We start from the raw sequence: 8,537 nt of genomic DNA on the forward strand, positions 1-8,537 counted from the left end.
AAATGCTTATATGAGAGTCTATCAGAATTTCTTGACAAGGGCTTCCAAAAGCATCCCTCTATTGGGATCCTCTTCATTTTTCTTTCATCTTCCAAGCCCGGATTCTAGAGTGTTGGATTCAGGATGTGCTTTCAGGTATTTAGGAGGGTGTTGGAGAGGTTAGAATCAGTGTCAGTTCGCTCTCAAAGGCTTCTAGATAGGGGGAGAAAACAAAATTTTAAGTATTTATTTGTTTTTATTTTATTTGCATCTTTCAGTGCCTTCGTGCATGTATGCATGCATGTATGTATGTATGTATGCATATTTGCCTGTGTGCCCTCAGAGGCCAGAAGAAGACATCAAATTCCCTGGAACTGGAGTTACAAGCAGTTGAGTGCTGACCTATGTGGATGCTGGAAACTGAACCCTGGTCCTCTGAAAAAGCAACAAGTGATCTTAATTTCTGAGCCAATTCTCCAGTCTCCTCCCCCATATCTTTTTAAGGGTTTGAAATATGGATTTAATGAGAATGCTTTTCTTTTCTTTTTTTAAAATATTTTATTATTTTTATTTTACGTGTATGAATGTATTGCCTGCACGTATATGAGCGTACCAGTGTTGTGCAATGCCACGGAGGTGAGAAGAGGGCTTCAGACTCCCCTGGAACTAGAGTTAAGGACAGTTCATAGCCACCATTTGGGTGCTGGGAATTGAACCCAGGTCCTCTGCAAGAGCAGTCAGTGCTCTTAAACGCTGAGCCATCTCTCCAGTCCCAAGAACTCTTATAGTTGGGGGAGGGGAGGGGGCAAGTAAGACCTTGGAAACTCTAGAAGTTTAGAAATCATAGGTCAGCCAAGAAAGTATCTCTGTGGGCCAGCTATGAATTCAGAAGACCCATTTGTAACTTCTGATCAATGGTTCTAGAAACGCTTTTAGCAGTAAAGCTCAAATGATTTTAATGAAAGATATAGAGAAGTCTGATGAACTCACCAGAATCTGCTCTGGGTTGGAGAACCGAAGCTGACCTTGTTATCCACTGCTGTTCCTCACAGGTACCCCTCAGGACACCCCAGTCCAGGGTCTCAACATGTTCTAGTTAGGTTTAATTGTCAACTTGATACAGCCTAGAGTCACTGAGAAGGGAGTTTCAACTGAAGGATGGCACAGATCCATGTGACTTGTGGGAATGTCTGTTGGGGAGTGTCTTGATTGTTAATTGAGGTAGAAGGGCCCAGCCCACTGTGGGTGGCACCATTCCCTAGGTGGGTGGCCCTGGGCTGTATAAGAAAGCTGGCTCCATATGAACCACTGAGCAAGCCAGCATGCAGCATCCTCCAAGGTTCCTGCTGTAGCTCTTTGTCTGTGAAGTGAGAGACTTGGTCAGAGGTGAAATACCAAGCAGGCTTGCCTTTAGGTTTCTGCCTTGACTTCCTTCAATGATGAATTGATCACTTATTACCTATAAGCTGGAACAAATCCTTTCCTCCCTAAGTTGCTGTTGATCATAGTATTTGTCACAGCAACAGAATGAAACTAGAACACAGAACAACTGACAGCCAGTGCCCATTGCAAGTTAATGAAAAGTTGCACAGAAAAAAAAAAAAAAAAAAACAACAACCCACAAATCAGTACATGAGACCTGTATGTATCTCCCGGGCTAGACTCCCAGCATCTGACTTCAAATTTCCTTCCTTTGCATGGAGCTGGCCAGGAGGACCTAACTTTACCTCCAATCACTTTTCTTGTTTGTAGCCTAGAGCTACAACTATAGCCCAGCTGGCCTAGAAAGCAGTATGTAGATCAGGCTGGCCTTAATCTCACAAAAATCTACCTGCTTCTGCCTCCTGAGTGCTGGGATTAAAGGTATGTATCACCAGGTCCAGCCTGCCAATCACTTAAATATATTTTTTATTATTTTTAACTTTATGTGTATGAGTGTTTTGCCTGCATTTGCAGATGTACCATATGCATGCAATGCCCTCAGAGGCCAGAAGAGGGTGTCGGATCCCCTGTATCTGGAGTTAGAGACATTTGTGAGCAACCACATGGGTTCTGGGAACTGAACCCAGGTCCTCTGCAAGAGCAGTCAGTGGTTTTAACTGATGAGCCATCTTTCTAGTCCCCACCAATCACTTTTTAACCACCCTTGTGCTCTGCCTTCATATTCAAGTTGAAAATTGTAGAACAGGGGCCCTCTTAAAAGAAAATGTTTGCTTTGCTGAGCCAATTTGCCCACCTGGGATTTACACAGGTTCTGGGGATCTGAACTCTGTGTTTTTGTAATATTGATTTTGAAACCATACTGAAGTACTAGCAGTGGTATAAATATATGCAAAACGATGGCTGCAAGTGTCCCAAGTCAGTACCTGTCACATAGCCTATCTTTTTGACAGTGCTTTGTCCTCAAATAAAAAGAAAGGTAGAGGAAAGTACTTTCAGTTAAGGATTTAAATTTGTAAAAGATTTTTAAAGTTATTTGTTTATGGGACTACAGAACTGGTTCAGTGGTTAGGAGCACTGACTGCTCTTACAGAAAACCTGGGTTTGATTCCCAGCATCCACATGACAGCTAACAACCATCTATAACTCCAGTTCCAAGGTGTCTGTCACCTTCTTCTAACCTCCGCAGGCACTGCATGACACAGGTCCACTTACACATATGCAGGCAATACACTCATACATATAAAATAAAAATAATAAATTTTAAAAAATTTAAAAAATTAATTTATGTGTGTATGTGTCTGTGTGTGTATGCCATGGGTGTGCCAGTGCCTATAGAGGTCAGAAAACGGTGTCAGAGCCCCTAAAGCTGGAGTTACAGGTGGTTGCAAGCAGCCATGTGGGTGCTGGGATCCTAACTCTGGTTCTCTGAAAGGGCAGCAAGCACCCTTAACCACTAATCCATCTCTCCAGTCCCTCAGGGGTTTTAAAAGCAAAAGCTTCTGGGCATGGTGGCTCACATCTGCAATTCCAACACTTTGCAGGCTGAAGCAGGAAGACTGCCTCCAGTTCCAGACCAGCGTTGGTTACCATACTGAGGTCCAGGCCACCTGGGGTTACAGAGTGAGACCTTGTCTCAACGTCCCAACCCTACAAAAGCAAACATTGTTCTAGAACTCTTCACCTTAGATCTACTGGGAAGCCCTTTCTTTTTTCACAGTGACCTGGAGGGCACAGAGTGCTTCAGAGCCATTTGTGACTCTTCCATGTTGAGGTGGAACCAGAAACAAGGCAGCCCCCCCAGGCCCCCTCCTTCAGAACATTGCTTCTTCAAGTGTTGTCCTGGGCTCACTACCCCACGATGACCTGGAGAAAGACTAGGCTGGTTTAAAATGAAGAATCTGGGGCCCTACCTCAGACTAATTCCTTCTGCATCTCTAGAGAAAAACAGTAGAGCTTGGAATTTGGAATAGTGAGCACACTATCAAATGACCCATTATGACAAAAGGTACGCAGTAAAATGATTCATTTGTGTCTATTGTGCATTCACTATGTGTTAGGTAGGCACTGTGAATACAGTCCACATGCTAACCTTTCATCGCTCACCAAAACCCCATGGAGCCAGGTGCTTTCAATCTCCAGCACCCCCTATCTTTTTTTGTTTTTCCAGAGAAGGAAACTGAGGCATAGACTGCATGAATTTCCCAAGGCCTTTTTTCACACACCTGGTTATTGGTGAGGAGAGTTCAGTCCACGACATTTGTCTCTACAACTCAATTTTGGCATGTCACTTCACCTCTTTGTCACATGGTGGCCCCAGGGTGCTGATTTAAAATACAGGGTGGGGCTGGAATCTACTTCCCAGAATGCTGGCTTGGCTAGTTAGTGGAGGCTTCTGGATTCTGCTGGGGATTCATGAGTATGAGAAAATGTGTGCTCTTGCTCACAGTGGCCAACCTGGAGAATCACTAGGTTTCACCCAAGACATCTGTTTTAGTCAGTATCCCTCTCCAAACTCCACTGAGACTGGGTTTCTGGCTTTATCAACAGCCTTACCTGGCACAGGACCCAGAATCCTCTCTTTCCCGAATTTTCAGCCTCTCTTTACTCTAGGCCCTTCTTTCTTCCTATAAATATACCCAAAATATCCCCAGTCCAAAAAACCGAGGGGAGGCTGAGAAACTAATTCAACTACCAAGTCCCCAGACTGACTCTTGCTTTCACTTTAACATCCAGTTCTAAATTAACAGCCTATCCTTGTAATCTCCACTTCCCCAGATGTTGAGCTCACATCTCAGGCCCTGCATTCTGCCTTCTGGCCATCACCATCTCGATGTGACTAGCTAAGGTTTCCCGTGGCCTCTTCTGCACCCTGTAGGGATTGGCGGCTGCTTGAATCCCCTTTTCTCCCTAGGTGTCTGTGGCTCCTTTGCCTTATTTTTCCCCCATCACTCTTTCTCCTGTTTTCTCTTTATATTCACGGGCTCCTGAAGGTCCTTCTTTGTCATTTCTCCACTGGGCTATGCTGACCTCTCCTGTGGTCACCTGCCACCTATGGAATCTCTGTCCTAAGGTCTCTTTTGCTCTTTGAAATGACAGTGGCTTGTTTTCAAGCACGTTTTGAATAAAGAAGTAAGTTCCACAGTTGTTTCAGGTTTGACCCAAACAGTTCATGATGTATCTCTCCAGACATGTGCCCTGCTCTGTTTGTTTATTTATTATTTGAATGATTTGTTTGTTGAAAAGCATTTCCTGTAGCCAAGGCTGTCCTTGAATTTGCTATGTTGCTGAGGCTGCTCTTGAACCCTTGATCCTCCTGCCTCTATCTTCCAAGTACTGGGATTCCAATCATATGCCACCATGCCTACTAGCTTTTTATTATTTAGTGTCTGCTGACTGTTTCATCACCACTCAGTTTAAGTCAGAAGGCAGACTCATCCTCTGCTCTTCCCTCCGCATGCCCCGCCCCCAGGTTTGGTGTGATTCAGAAACAGTTTCCTGAAGGTCTCACTTTTTTTTGGTCTTTTTGAGACAGGGTCTTCCTGTCTCACTTTTTAGTCACTGCATTGGCTCAGGTTTGCAGACACCTCATCACTGGTCTATATGATCTTTCTTGTCTGTTTTATCTTTAATTTGCCACCAGACATCACCTCCAAAAAATCAGAGCTGAAACTCAGCTATGATCATGTGGCCTTCACTCACTCATCCCCAAAGTCCAAGTCTGGTCACTTTGAACAGAAGACATACTTTGATGCCACCATCATCTTCATTCAGCCTCTGTCCTTGGCAGCTTTCAGATCAGTGAGTCTCCTGTCCTAGTTTCTCCTTGTTGCTGTGATAAAACACTCTGACCAAAAGCAACTTGGGGAGGAAAGGGAATTTGTTTGATTTACACTTCCAGGTCACATTCTGTGTCTGAGGGAAGTCAGAGGAAGAATTCAAGGCAGGAAGGCGGGAACTCTGCTTTCTGGCTGGCGAACTCCACCCATGCCTTCTTCTGTTTCCTGCTCCTTAGTGCTACCCGGAATAACCTCCCTTGGGAGGGATCTTTCCTTTGCTCCAAGAGGCCTGAGCTTTTTCCTTCCAGCAGTGACAGGTCATTAGCAGTTGCAACAGTTGAAAAATATGTGGAGATCAGGAAGCAGCCCCGAGGACAGGAAGTAGGCCCTCCACAACTCTCCCTCATGCCCACAAACCAATCTGATATAGGTAATTCCTTAATTGAGGTGTCCTCTCTCAGATGACTCTAGGCAGTGTCAAGGTAAGGCTAGCTGGAACAACTCTAACATATTTACTTTGTATAAGCTAACACCTTTTTATGTGTATGAATGTTTTGGCTACATATATATAAGTGTACCCATGTCATGCCATGCCCACATCAGTTAGAAGAGGGCATCAGAGCCCCTGAAACTGGAGTTATGGAGGGTTGTTAGCCACTATGTGGGTCCTGGGAATTGAACCTGCGTCCTCGGAAGAACAGCAAGTGTCTTTAACTGCTGAACCATCTCTCCACCCACTACAATTCTTTTTTATAATTTTTCTCCACCAGTAAGCTGAGCCCCACTGAGATGCTGTCTCCAAGAAGAAGCTATCTTCCTAGCTATTCCAGGGTTTGAATCATTCCATGAAGCATCACCCTCACAGTTTGTTCAAATTCTCTTTTTACCCAGCTGCCTCTGTTTCCTGCTTGGACGTGGAGAGGACAGAAAGCACTTACGTATCTGAAATGTATCTGGGGCACACAGCAGAGATTCGTTATAAGCCTCCTTCACAGATGGCATTTCTCCTTGGCATGCTCAGCTCCAGTAATGCCCCAGATACTTCCTTTCCTAAGCTGCATTAAACTTGGTTTGAATGCTCACTGGAAGCTTGTTAGGTAGTCTACTGGCTACTTTTCTGGTTGTTGCAACTGAATATCTGACAAAAAACAACTTAAGGGAGGAAGGGTTTATTTTGGCTAATGGTTTGCAAGGATATAGTCCATCATGGTGAGAAGACATACTGGCAGAGTATGCTAAGGTAATGAGCAGGATGGGTCTCCGCACTTCCTTATGCCTTGGTAGAAGAAGATGCAGAGAATAGACAGGAAGTTGGATCAGGTTATAAAACCTCAAAGCCCAGCCCCAGCAATCCACTTCCTCCAGTGAGACCTCACCTCCTAAAGGTTCCACAACCTCTCAAAACAGCATCACCAGCTGGGGACCAAGTGTTTACATACACATTCTTGTGGGGGATATTTCACATTCAAACCATAGCAAATATTCTCTAGCAGTGGGATGCAGGGGCTCTTTGAGGATTGTAGGAGCAAGTAAACAGTGATGGGAAAAGATCCTACACAGTAGCTGGACAGGGTCATCACTGTCTAGGATGACAAGGCCTGGATCATCTGTATCCACTGATGGAGGTGCCCACATTGGCAGATGCAGCACGTGCCCATCTGCTTCCAGAGCCTACCACATAAACTGCCTAGTCACACATGGCAAGCAGGGGCACTTCTGAAGTGCCCTTTTCAGATCTGGAAAGTCATTGACCCCATCTGGTCCCAAGTCCTCTGTCTCCACTGTGTCTAACCGACTAGATGATTTTCTCTGCAGGCCCAGCCCAGGGACCGGCAGCTCAGGCCACAAGGCACACAAAGTGTGGGGACAGCAGAGGAGAACTGAGGACAAGGGCTGCTTCTTGCTTCAGCTGATTGACACCTAGTGAAGGAAGGTCCAGTGTCGCTAAAGCAGGCAAATTCAAGCTAAAGCTCGAGGGCAGCAGGATACTGATGCATGGATCCAACACATTTGTGAATGATAACGTTATATCACAATGTCAAAAAGGTTGGACAACCTTGCAAGATCAGTTTACAAAGATCTTTATGCCTATTATCTATTTTGTATATGTATGTGGACACATGCATGTCATATTTATGTGTGGAGGTCAGAAGATAACTTTCAGGAGTTGGTTCTCTCTTCCATTATGTGGGTTCTGGGGGTGGAACTCAGGTCATCAGGCTTGGTGGTAAGTGCCCTTATATGATAAGCCATTTTGCTGGGCCAAGTCTCTTTTTCTTAAAAGAGTTTTAAAATTTATGTATATGTGTACGTGTTCCACGTACAATCAGTGCCCTCAGAGACCAGAAGAGGGTGTTGGATTATCTGGAGCAGCAGTTATGAACGAGTCCAAGCTGCCTATCCATGTGGGTGCTGGGAACTGAACCCAGGTCCTCTGCAAGAGTACCAAGTGCTCTCAAATACTGAGCCATCTCTCCCGCTCCACTGATTTTTTTTTTTTTTTTTTTTCGGTCTTTTTGAGGCAGAATCTCCCTGTAGCCCTCTCTGGCCTGGATTCACTACGGAGTCCAGGCTAGCCTCGAACTCACACAGATCTGCTTGCCTCTGCCTCCCGAGTGCTGGGATTAAAGGCTTGCACCACCACGCCCAGCCTTAATGTTCTTATTTTTAAGAGAAGCTGGCATTTGGGAATTTTAGGAGAAATAGTTTAGGAATTGATTATTTAAAAATCAATGTGGGAGACAAATAAATCTGTTTCTAGACTATATTCCATCCTAGTGGCTGGCCAGTATTTGACTTCTGACCTAGGCCTCTCTGACATAAAGTTTTAAGGTTTGACTCTAGGTGAGCACAGTCCCTGTCTAGTACATTTTCATATGTCTGGGGAATACAAATGAGCCATCTAGCCTCCCAGGAGGACCGAGACCCCAGTGATGGCTTTGTCTTTCTTGTATCATTGGAGAAAGTGTTGGAGAATTTTCTATCATGGGCTATATGGGCGTCACCAATCAAGGCTAGTTGGCTTCTTAGCAAGTCGCTTAGTATGGCAGAGGGGTGAGGGATGTAGCTTACATAAAGCTGGAGTTTTCATCCAAGGGTTATTTTCTGTATCAGTGTGTTTGAACTGTAAGTGGGAACAGGATCTTTCCTTCTTTCTTTCTCTTTCTCTTTCTTTCTTTCTTTCTTTCTTTCTTTGAGAAAGGATCTCCCTGTAGCCCCAGCTGACCTGAAACTCACTATGTAGACCAGGCTGGCCTTGAATTAATTCAGAGACCCACCTGCCTCTGCCTCCTGAGTGCTGGGATTAAAGGCCTGTGCCACCACGCCCAGCAGAGTTTT

This window comes from Nannospalax galili, unplaced genomic scaffold (assembly GCF_000622305.1).
Source record: "Nannospalax galili isolate Female #2095 unplaced genomic scaffold, S.galili_v1.0 scaffold542, whole genome shotgun sequence".
NCBI lineage: Eukaryota > Metazoa > Chordata > Mammalia > Rodentia > Spalacidae > Nannospalax > Nannospalax galili.